The sequence below is a fragment of the Musca autumnalis genome, unplaced genomic scaffold (genome assembly GCF_047663935.1).
Source record: "Musca autumnalis isolate F117 unplaced genomic scaffold, ASM4766393v1 scaffold_2, whole genome shotgun sequence".
Classification (NCBI taxonomy): Eukaryota; Metazoa; Arthropoda; class Insecta; order Diptera; family Muscidae; genus Musca; species Musca autumnalis.
Window position 1 is genome coordinate 200371303 of NW_027411755.1, and position 12163 is coordinate 200383465.

Consider the following 12163-nt stretch of genomic DNA (forward strand, 5'->3'; position numbering starts at 1 on the left):
GATGAGAGCAAGAAGAAAATATTTGGAGGAATAGTGAACTCGAAAAACCGCATTTATTGTCTCAAATTTTATAATATATCTAAAAATTCTATAATTTTTTTATATTTCCCAGCGTATCTCTCAAACTGTTAAATTTTTCTTAATGTTAACTTTAAGGAAAATATTCTCTGAAATGTAATACTCAACTCTTCAGAACATTATATTGATGTAAAATTCCTCTATCGCCTTGTTTATAGCAAATTTTTCAACAACAATTTGGTAAATATTTCAATAATTCATGGATATCCCCAACATGAGAAAAAACAGCCTGTGTGAACATTGTTTGAAATAAGTTTTGTAAAAGGTATGTTATGAAAGACCCCTTAAACTACGTGAAATAACCATTTTAGACTTTCAGAATGTCCTGAAGAATTGGTGGCCACTTTATTTGGAAAATTTTTAGAATGATTATTTGGTTAAACTCCCAACAGTTTAGTTGCTACTGACCGGAATTTCAGAAATTATGTAAACTTTTCTATATTTTAACGAGTATGATGCGATAGATGCAGTTTTTCCTAGTTCGTCAGTTTGACACATAAGTTCTACTACTTTAGGGCTACAATATTGCTGAAGACTGCAAAGCAAAATTCTTATTAGTTTTGGAGATAAAGGCCCGATCACAGGAAAAAAGGCTAATTTTAAGTCGGTTTAGACGAAGCCATAAAATCTAAACCCGATCTAAGAACACAAAACCCAATTAAGGTTTTGGTAGTCTCAATATTTACTTTCAGAAAATGCCCATTAGCAGTTGTTTGCATTTCCAGTGTTGCACAGTGTAATACAAATTATTTCCCAAAAGCCTTCCAAAATCTTACAGGCACCAACTAAAATTACTATGAGTACAGTCACTGTACTGTAGGGTCTTTCCATAATTTTGTGGCCCCTTTTGGACATTTGAACTTGCCGACAAAAATGTGTACAAGGATTAAAGTTCAAAAGGGTCGTACAAGGGTCTTCTATAGACAGAAGACCGTCGAACTGTCTTGCAAAGGTCAGAATACCTTCCAAACTTCCAAGAGGTCTTCAATAGGCAGAAGACCTTTCAAAGGTCCTCTGTAGACAGAATACTTTCTAAAAGTCAGAAGATCTTCTAAAGGTCGTCTATGGGCAGAAGTCCTTCTAAATGTCTTCTATGGACAGAAGACGTTGTAAAGGTCAGAAGACCTTCTAAAGGTGTTCTATAGACAGGAGATTTTTCTAAAAGTTTCTATGGGTAGAAGTCCTTTTGAAGGCAAGAATACCTTCTAAAGGTCCTCTATGAGCAGAAGTCCTTCCTAGTGTGCTTAAATGTTTTCGGGACGGGGAGTGGTCTCATTAAGCAATTGGGCCAGTTGAGTGGAATATGCTGTGACTATCTGTTGTGTTTACAGCTTACCGATGTCCAACTTCCGTGTTGTGCCTGTTCGTGATTCATTGGCAACGTTTAGACGGGTACGTACCCTTGGTCAAACAAGGTAGTGGAATGATCGTACATCCAACACGCTCGATGAATGTCTTCCATCTATCACAACGTGATCAATTTGATTTCTTGTTCTTTGATCTGGAGACCGCCAGGTGCCCTTATCAATATCCGGATGCTTAAATATGGTACTGCTGTGAAGTCTATCAGCCTCATACCGTTGTCAGACGTTTTACTATGGAGACTGAATTTCTCGACCAAAGATATTCTGCTTTCCTATTTTGCCATAAATATCGCCTAGAATAATTTTAATGTCATTGACAGGACAACGGTCGTATGTTTCTTCTAAGCGCTCGTAGAATATATCTTTGGTCTATTCGCCCTTCGCTTGAAGCATGAGCGCAGATACAGCTAATTTTGAAGTAGTTTGCTTTTATCCGTAAGTCTTTCATTCACAGCGGTTAAGCTGGAGACAAGATGTTTTAACCTCCGACAAATTACAAAACCGCAACTAAACTCATGCTTTGTGCCATGGCAGCTGTAATACAGTACATCACCTTTTGGGAGTTCTTGTGACGTTTTTTCCCTATATATCGTATTTTTATTAATGCTCTTTCGAGTTGAGCTGTTATGACCTAAGAGAAACATTGAATAATTAGGAATCCACATTAGGCCGGGGCGATTTGTATGGAAGGAAAATATGTTAACGGGCGCCTGTAGTTTCTGATTCTCGAGAATGTAGTGACCAAAAAAGTCTACTAGACCATATGTCTAACGTGAAAATCGAGCCCACGGTTTTTGACTTGAAGGTTTAAACCATTAATCAAGCGATATCTCAGAAACTTAACCTATGTTGAAAATTTCCTTTTGGGTTCTTAGTACACTCACCAAGGGCTTTCATCTTCAAAAGTAATTTTTCACCCACTGACTTTGAGTTCCATTTTGTAGCACAGTGTCATTTATCGATATTTTCTGAAAAATGTCCACTTTCTCAAGGCCAAAACTGCCTGAAGCAGCGTTCCAATGCTTTTGAGATGTAGAGATTTCTTAATTATTGTTTTGGCTAAAATTCTTTTTTTTGTGTTGGATCGAAAATCTCAATGGTTTGGCTGTTATATGCCAAAATAAAAACCTTCAAGCCAAAATCTAGGGGCTCGATTTTCACTTTAGACATATGGTCTAGTAGACGGTTTGGCTCAGTACAATCCCCAGAATCTGAAACTCCAGGCACCCGTGATGGCGTTCAAATCGCCCCACCCTAATCCACATTCAATCACGGGTGGTTAAGTCCGAGCATCAGGCATATTAGAATGTTATTTTAATGGGTGGACGAAGGCCAAGCTTGGAAACTAGCGAATTATTTATTTATTTTAATGTCAGTTAATTATACCCTACACCACTATGTGGGGAGGGTATTATAAGTTGGTTTTGGCCAAAAAGTTTGTAACGCATCGAAATAATGGTCGTAGACCCATACTTATATATATCAAAATGAATGTCTCGACGAGCTGAGTCGATCTGGCTATGTGTGTCCGTCCGTCCGTCAGTCCGTCCGTCCGTCCGTCTGTCCGTCTGTCCATCTAAACTTTGTAATCACGCTACAGGCCGCAATTTTGATCGGATCGTCACGAAATTTTGGATGTTGATGGGGGTCCCGGAGGGGAAGAAGCCTATTGATTTTGGTGATGGTCGGATAATATTTAGGGGTCGGAAAGGGCAAAAAACTTAGGTGGATAAAAAGACAACGTTTTTTTCCAAAGCCAATATCTCAGCTTCTATATGGGGTATACCAAAAGCAAAACCTGACAATGAAAGCAGAAAATGTCACCTTTCTAATGATGTAAAGAAGGTGCTCGTAGATGATCAAACAACGAAGATATCGCAATAGTAGAAAATAAAACCCCAATTTTCATTTTTACGATTTTTATTATATTGACAAATATCACAGCTTTGGTTGAAAATTTTCCAAAAGCAAAGCCTGACTATGAAAGTAGAAGATCCCATCTTTACAATGATGCAAACTAGGTCGGCGTAGGTAACCATTTTTTGGAAATCACGCTACAGGTCGCAATATTGATCGGATCGTCACGAAAATTTCAGGGTTAATGGGGTTCTCACAGATGCAGAAGAATATTGATTTTGATGATGGTCGGATAATATTTAAGGGTCGGAATGGACAAACACTTATTTGGAGAAAAGTTAACATTTTATTTCAAAGCCAATATCTCTGTTTTTTTAAGAGGTATATCAAAAGCAAAACCTGGAAAGGAAAGTTGAAAATATCACCTTTACAACGGAGTAAAGCAGGTTGTCGTAGGTGGTCAAATAGCAAAGATATGGCAATAGCCGATAATGCATCCCATTTTCCGATTTTTTTGTAATCACGCTACAGGTCGCAATTTTCATCGGATGGTCACGAAATTTTGGGGGTTAATGGGGGTCCCAATAAGAAAGAAGCCTATTGATTTTGATGATGGTCGAATAATATCCAGGGGTCGGAATGGGCAAACACTTATTTGGAGAAAGGTCAAAGTTTTATTTCAAAGCCAATATCTCTGTTTCTTTAAGAGGTATATCAAAAGCAAAATCTGGCAAGGAAAGTAGAAAATATCACCTTTACAACGATGTAAATTAGGTTGTCATAGGTGGTCAAATAGCAGAGATATGGCAATAGTCGATAATGCATCCCATTTCCGATTTTTTTGTTATCACGCCACAGGTCGCAATTTTGATCGGATCGTCACGAAAGTTTAGGGGTTAATGGGGGTCCCACAGAGGAAGAAGCCTACTGATTTTAATGATGGTCGGATAATATTCAAGGGTCGGAATTGGCAAAAAATTATTTAGAGAAAAGGTCTACTTTTTTTTTCAAAGCCAATATCTCTGTTTCTTTAAGAGGTATCAAAAGCAAAACCTGGCAAGGAAAGTAGAAAATATCACCTTTACAACGATGTAAAGTAGGTTGTCGTGGCAGCTCAAACAACAGAGATATCGCAATAGTCGGTAATGCATCCCATTTTCCAATTTGTTTGTAATCACGCTACAGATCGCAATTTTAATCGGATCGTCACGAATTTTTTGGGAGTTGACGTGGGTCCCACATAGGAATAAGCCTATTGATTTTGGTGATAGCCGGATAATATTTAGGGGTCGGAATGGGGAAAAACTCATTTGGAGACAAATTCAAAGTTTTATTCTTTGTGAATATATTGGCTTCTAGTAGGGGTATTCCAACGACAAAGCCTGTCAATGGAAGAAGAAAATATTACCTTTACATTGGTGTAAAGCAGGTTGGCGAAGGTGGTCAAACAAGGGATTCGGTAATGCATCCAATTCTTCCATTTTTTTGCAATCAAGCTACAGGTCGTAATTTTGATCGGATGGTCACGAAATTTTGGTTGCTTATGGGGGTCCCAGAGACAAAGAGGCATATTATTTTTGGTGGTAGTCGGTTTATATTCCCTAAAAGAAATGTTTACCAGTGAAAAGCTTATGCACAGGGGTAGTGGTGTAGGGTATCACATGGTCGGCCCCGTCCCGACTATAGCCTTTGCTCACTTGTTTTTATTTATTTTTTGTTTTTGTAGAATAACAAATGTTTCACGCTAAAGGAAGAATTGTATTGAAAAATGTTTTAAATTTAAGAAAAAAATAGTAATCTTTCGAATCCCACCACCAAATAGGACTTACAATTTCGAAGAGTGCCATCATTGTTAAAAATTGATTTTAAATATTAAATCGCGAAAATGGCTTGCAAGCCCACTGTGGAAAATTTGTTTCTATTTTTTATTAAACAGCGGATAGAGCAACAAAACAATTTTTTTCAAATTGGTCCAATATTAAAGAAATTAATGAGTATTTCTTTGCATATAGTTTTTGCAGAATTCGACTTATTCAAGGCGCGATATCTCTGGAACCGTTAGTCAAAAAAATCTGAAAATATACTGAAATGGTTTGTTGATGAGCAGCATCACCACAGCAAAAAATAAAAGAAATCCGAAACCTCATTTTGAAAAAGTGTCCGATTTCACTCAGAAATCCCCAGATGTATTCTTTATCAGCATAAAGTTCTAAGTCGTTATAACCATGTCCGTCTGTTGAAATCAAGATACAGCTCTCAATTATTAAGATAGAACTTTGCAATTTGGTTCAGAAGATTCTGTTACTCCTAGGATGTTTTGTATTGAAAATGGGCTATATTTTGTATTTAGTCTTCGTCGAGTGTACAAAATGTTCCACCTGAAATTTGTTGGTGTAGGTCCACTCCTTCATATAGCCCCTACAGAACGGTACCTCCCAATTTTCGATATTTTGAAACTTTTAACACCAATATCACACCAAAATTGTTGAAATTTGGTATTTAATTTTTGTTTGGGGTACAACACTTTCAACGTGAAATTTGTCGGTATAGGTCCACGTCTTCATATAGCCCCCATAGAACAGTACCACCCGATTTTCGATATTTTGAAGGTTTTAGCCTAATTAACACACCGAAATAGTTGAAAGTTGACATTTAGTCTATGTTGGGGGAGCAAAACTTTCCACCGGAAATTTGTCTGTATAAGTCCACGTTTCCATATAGCCTACATAGAACTGTACCTCCCGATTTTCGGTATTTTAAAAGTTTTAGCCACATTTTTCAACCGGAATAACTGAAATTGAAATAATATATGTACAATACATGCCTTGCAAAAATCAGACAGTATAGGTCCACGGTTTTGTTTAGCCCCATATAAGCGTGGCCACCATTAAAGTTTTCTACACCCTCAGCATTTATGCTACCGTGGGTATATCAAGCTTTTTGTAGAAAATTAACTTATGTTGAAACTGAGGTATGGGGTATTATAACTCGCGATCAGTTTTACTATACCATAACTTTTGACCGCATTTCGGTAAAATAAACTGTTTTAGCCCGATTCACCGAGGGGTTTCTTAAAATAATAATTTGAGCGGAAGCTGTGGTCGTACTAATGTAAAAAAATCGGAAAAAATCGTTGAATTAAACGAGTTTCATTATGTTATTTTCCAATTAGTGGTTTTACAACTCAATGTAGAGCTTAATGCTCAAAGGAGAAGTTACAGAGTACATTTCAGAGTTGAAGTTTCTAATGTATGATTTTTTAATATATCCACTGTATCTACCTCAAACGGATGCTGACATTTTGAAACCTGAAAAATGTAGTTTTTTGAATTTTTGTTCTAATCGGGACGCGCAGCAGGATTCCCCTAAAAGCTTATTACTTGATTGTAGTACTCGTGATTTCGCATTTTCTAATGTATAACATGAGGGTGTAGCCCTCACAGGATCACAGTAATCTGCGCCCAAACATGAAATTTTTGTGCGTAAATTTTTCTCAAAAACCTATTTTTTTGGTTCAAAATTTACAAACGTCATTCGATTTCCGTGGAAACCCGCGTAAATTTAGTTTTTTTACGTTCTGAATCTAACAAGCCACGACGCGTAAAAATCCACCCCCTAGATCGGCGGATATGATACCCCTCAAATTTCGAAAATTTGCGAAAAATTATTTTGAAAATATCGCATATTAAAACGCGTTTTGGATGTGTCAGTTCTACTTTAATAAATAAACTGTGCGAAAACAGATATTTAAAAATTCTCGTAAATCCAGAGATATAATAGATTTTTTCTAAAAATTGAGTGCGATGCTACATCCACGGTTCTTGATAGATCGCATCGAAACGGCATAGAATGATATATTTTTAAATGGTGATTATTGAAATCGGTTGCGCATAAAATGTAAATGAACTTCGCGGAAATTATGACCATTTTACAGTATTTTGCACCCTAATATGCAGCAGATGCTACATCGTGGCCGCCAAATAGAATTTGACAAACTGTACATCAAATAAAAGGGATTGATTCGCTACGATTTCAGTTAACGATAATAGGATATAACAGCTAACTATATTAAGTCGCGATTTTTTAAGAATTTATTCTAATTATCATAATCAAAACGGTCATATCTTTTGCGCGCAACGATCAAAGATAGTAACGAAAACAGATTTGGAATGCAGATTTTTCTTTTTTCTTAATTTATGTACCAAAAACCATTGATGTAGTATCAAAATTTTTTTTTGATTTTTTTAAAATGGAAAAGACAATTTTAGACATTTTTCCTGATATACATTTTCATACGGGCAAAATGTGCCTCATCGAAATAATGGTTTTAGACCCCAAGTATGTTTGGACGAAATCCGTTTCAGAAAATTTGGAGTAGATTTAGCCATGTCCGTTCTCTGTCTGGTTGGTTGGTGCGCACGATAACTCTTGAACGGATTATCTGATTTGGTCCAAAATTAAGCTTTCGTAATATTTTGTGCCAATTTAGTTTAAGTTCGGCCCACGCCCTCGTGTACTTCCCCCAAAAGTTAAAATCTTTTCGTAAAAATTATGCCCACGTTAAGTCTCGAAGAGACTAACCGATTTGGTCCATACTTTGCACTTCGTAATATTTCTACCAGACATAAGGTGTGAATATGGACTATATCGGTTCACTCCTTCGGGTACCTCCCACACAAAATTTGGCAAAAGTGCAGTTTAAGACCTCCACTCGAATCGTTTTGATTTTTATTGTAGCGACTTGTATTCGCTGTCCCCATTACGACGGTGCAAGTTTTTTCAGGCAAGTCCATGCTTGCCTGAAAGCTACAAAAACCCGCTATGGCACCACTTGTTGTAGATAGACCTCGCGGTAACTCCCGAACGGATGAACCGATTTGGCCCAAAATTTGGCTTTCATAATATTTTGTCCAAACATAGTTTAAGTTTTAAGATGGGCCTTATCGATTCACTCCTTTGGGTACCTCCCCCACAAAAGTTCAAAAATGTTCGCTAAAATTGTGCGCACGATAACTCTCGAAGGCAGCAGAAACCGATTTGGTCCATCTTTGCGCATCACAATATTTCTACGAGACATAGATCAGGTTAGAATATGGACTATGTATGTCAACTACTTTGAATACCTCCCACACCAAATTTTGGAAAAGTGCAGATTAGGACCACCTCTCGAATAGTGTTGATTTTTCTTGCAAAATTTTTCTATTACAATGGTACAAATTTTTCAGCGGCGTGTCCATACGTCTTGAGAAAATGACCCGAAAACTGTAAAAAAAACCCTACGACCAGCATGTGTAGTGTCTGGTATGCACGACAACCCCCGGAACCGTATATTGTGTTGCTCCACACTTTGCATATCGTAATATTTCTTCGAATATTAGATGAAATTCGAAGGAGGTCCACTCCTTGCGATACCTCCCCCACAAAAGTTCGAAAATATTCGCTAAAATGGTAAGCGCAATATCTCATAAACGGAGCAACCTATTTGGTCCAAACTTTGGATCCCGAAATATTTTTTCCAAACTTAGTGTATGTTCAAAAGTGTGTACATTCCTTAGGGTACCACCCACACAAATCATCAACAGTTTTGTTTAAGTGCGGTTAAGGGTCTGTGCGAGAATCATTTTGGAAAGTTTTACCGAAGGTACTCCTAGTAGCCCTGTTTACAGCGATATGATGCTTTATGTGGGCAAGTCCATGTTTCCTCTTATTATGGTCCTATCGAGAGGAATGACTCCCAAAATAAGACACACTTCCAAAATGGACTAGGTCAGTTCATTCCTTTAGGTACCTCCCCCGCAAAACTTTTGAGATTTTATCTTTGTCGGCAAGTTCATACACCCAAATTTTGAAGACCCCCTAAATACATACGTTTCTTGGGAAAAGGGTGTTTTAATTCACACAGGCTGAGGGAAAGCCGACTGAAAATTTATAACTATTTTTTTACTATTTTAATAAACATGAATTTTTGTGAAAATATTTTTTCAATACTACTACATATATGTTTACAAACTTGAATTTTTCATAAATAGTTTTTCGATAAAAGTGGATTTTTTAATAATACGTTTTCAATAAACGTGGATTTTTAAAAATACGTTTTCAATAAACTTGCATTTTTGTATAAATATTTGTTCAATAATCGTGGATTTTTTAAAAACATGTTTTCAATAAACTTGAATTTTTTATAATTTTTTTCAATAATTGTGGTTTTTTTAATAATATGTTTTCAATAAACTTGAATTTTTTTATAAATATTTTTTGAATAAACGTGGATTTTTTAAAAATATTTTTTCACAATCGTAAATTTAAAAAAATACTTTTTCGTAATCGTGAATTCTTGAATTTTTTAATAATCGTGGAATTTAGAAAACTTTTCTTACAATCGTGGACTATTTTAAAAATAGTTTTAGTTTAGTATAATTATTTTATACATATTTTTATAAGCGTGGATTTATTTAAAATATTTTTCAAAACCCTAGGTTAAAAAAAATATTTTTTTTACAATTGTGGATTTTTTAAAAGTATTTTTTTTTTCACAACCATGGTTTTTATCCTAATCCATATCTTTGTCAGCAAGTTCATACACCCAAAATTCTGAAGACCCCCTAAGACATACGTTTTTTTGGGAAAAAGGTGTTTCAATTCCCACAGGCTGAGGGTATACCTTGGCCGGCAAAGCCGACTTTGTTACTTGTTTACATTAGATTTGATAAATTTGGCACCTTAAGTTGCGGACAGGAAAGGAAATAACTATTCCATTTAGTTAAGAATATTTTATGGTGGAGGGTATAAAAAGGGCCGCCAAACTTATCGACTTTTTACTTGCTTTTTATACCCTCAGCCTTTAGGCTAAAGAGGGTATTTACACATTGATACGACCAAACATGTGCCTCATCGAAATAATGGTTTTAGACCCCAAGTATGTTTGTACGATATCCGTTTCAGACAATTTTGAGTAGATCTAGCAATGTCCGTCCGTCTGTCTGGCTGGCTGGTGCGCACGATAACTCTCGAACGGAACAATCGATTTGGTTCAAATTTTGGGTATCGAAATATTTTGTCCAGATTCGATTTAAGTTCGAAGATGGGCCATATAGGCCCACTCCTTCAGGTACCTCCCCCACAAATGTTAAAAAATTGTCGCAAAACTTGTGCGCATGATTACTCTTGTAGGGAATAACCGATTTGGTGCATACTGTGCACATCGTGTAATTTCTACCAAACTTAGATGAGGTTCCAATATGCACTCAATCGGTCCAGTCCTTCGGGTACCTCCCACACAAAATTTCGGAAAAGTTCAGTTCAGGCCCTGCTCTCGAATCGCTTTGATTTGTGTTGTAGCAACTTGTATTCACTGACCTCCCATACGACGCTGTAAGTTTCATTAGGGGCAAGTCCATACTTCCTGAGAAAATAGCCTGAAAGTTACAAAAAACCCTATGACATCGAGTGTCGTGGTTGGAGCGCAAGATAACTCTTGAACAGATCTGCCGATTCGGTCCAAAATTTGGCTTTCGTAATATTTTGTCCAACCTTAGTTAAAGTTCAAAGATGGATTATATCGGTCCACTCCTTCCGGTACCTCCCCCACAAAAGTTCGAAAATGTTCGGAAATTTTGTGTGCACGGTAACTCTTGAAGGGAGTGACCGATTTGGTCCATACTTTGCACATTATGAAATTTCTACCAGACTTAGATGAGGTTCCAATATGGACTCAATCGGTAAACTCTTTCGAGTAACTCCCACACAAAATTTCAGAAAAGTTCAGTTTAGGACCTGCTCTCGAATCGCCTTGGTTTTTGGTGTACCATCTTTTATTCAGTGTCCCCTATACGAAGGTACAAGTTTCCTCAGGTGCAAGTCGATGCTTCCTGAAAAAATAGCCTGAAAGTTGCAAAAACAAATCTTATGACACCATGTTTATGGGTGGAACCGCAAGATAATTCTCGAACGGATATGCCGATTCCGGCCAAAATTTGGCCTTCGTAATATTGTTTCCAAACTTAGTTTATGTTTAAAAATATTCGTAAAAATTGTGTGCACGATAACTCTTGATGGGAGTAACCGATTTGGACCATGCTTTACAAATTCGCATGATATCTACCAGATATAGATCAGGTTCGAATATGGACAATATTTGTCCACTCCATCCCGTACCTCCCACACAAATTTTTGGATAAGTTCACTTTAAGACCTGCTATTGAATCACTTTGATTTTTGTTGAAGCAACTTACATTCGCAACCTCAATTACGATGGTAAAAGTTGTTTCAGGGGCAAGTCCATACTTCTTGAGAAAACAGCCCGAAGGGTGTAAAAACACCCTATGGCACCCCCATTGTCTATGTCGGTCCATTCTTTTAAGTAAATTTTCCGCAAAATTTTTGAACTTTAATCCTAATCAATATTTTTGTCGGTTTATATGACCAAAATTTTGAAACCCCCTAAATACATAAGTTTTTTGTGAAAAAAGTGTTTCAATTTGCACAGGCTGAGGGTATATCTCTGTCGGCAAAGCCGACTGATACGTTTGTACTTGTTTCTTTTTCTTTTAAATCATCGACTTAGTGTATTTAACTCTTGTCAAAATCGTTTTATTCATTATTTACATGTTTTAATTGTTTTTGTTTCTAGTTATCTGCCCTTATAGAGCTATAGGCTCGTTTAGTTGTTTACAGACCAGACACTGCTAATTACATAAAAACATTAAAAAACTGTGTCCTTTGTCTCGAAATGTTTAACTTTACGTTCAGATGTCTACGAAAGACAAAGATTGATGAGTTTAGACTTGTCATCCTAACTCAAAGAGAATGACATATTCTAAGAACTAACATTGGTTAACAATTTAGCTTTAATTATGAAAACACAA

General features: G+C 36.6%; 1 protein-coding gene across 4 annotated transcripts in view; it reads left to right on the forward strand.

Moving 5' to 3' along the window:
• Positions 1–12163, forward strand: part of Nos (Nitric oxide synthase) — a 437755-nt gene that overhangs the window by 219795 nt on the left and 205797 nt on the right. The window lies entirely within an intron of this gene.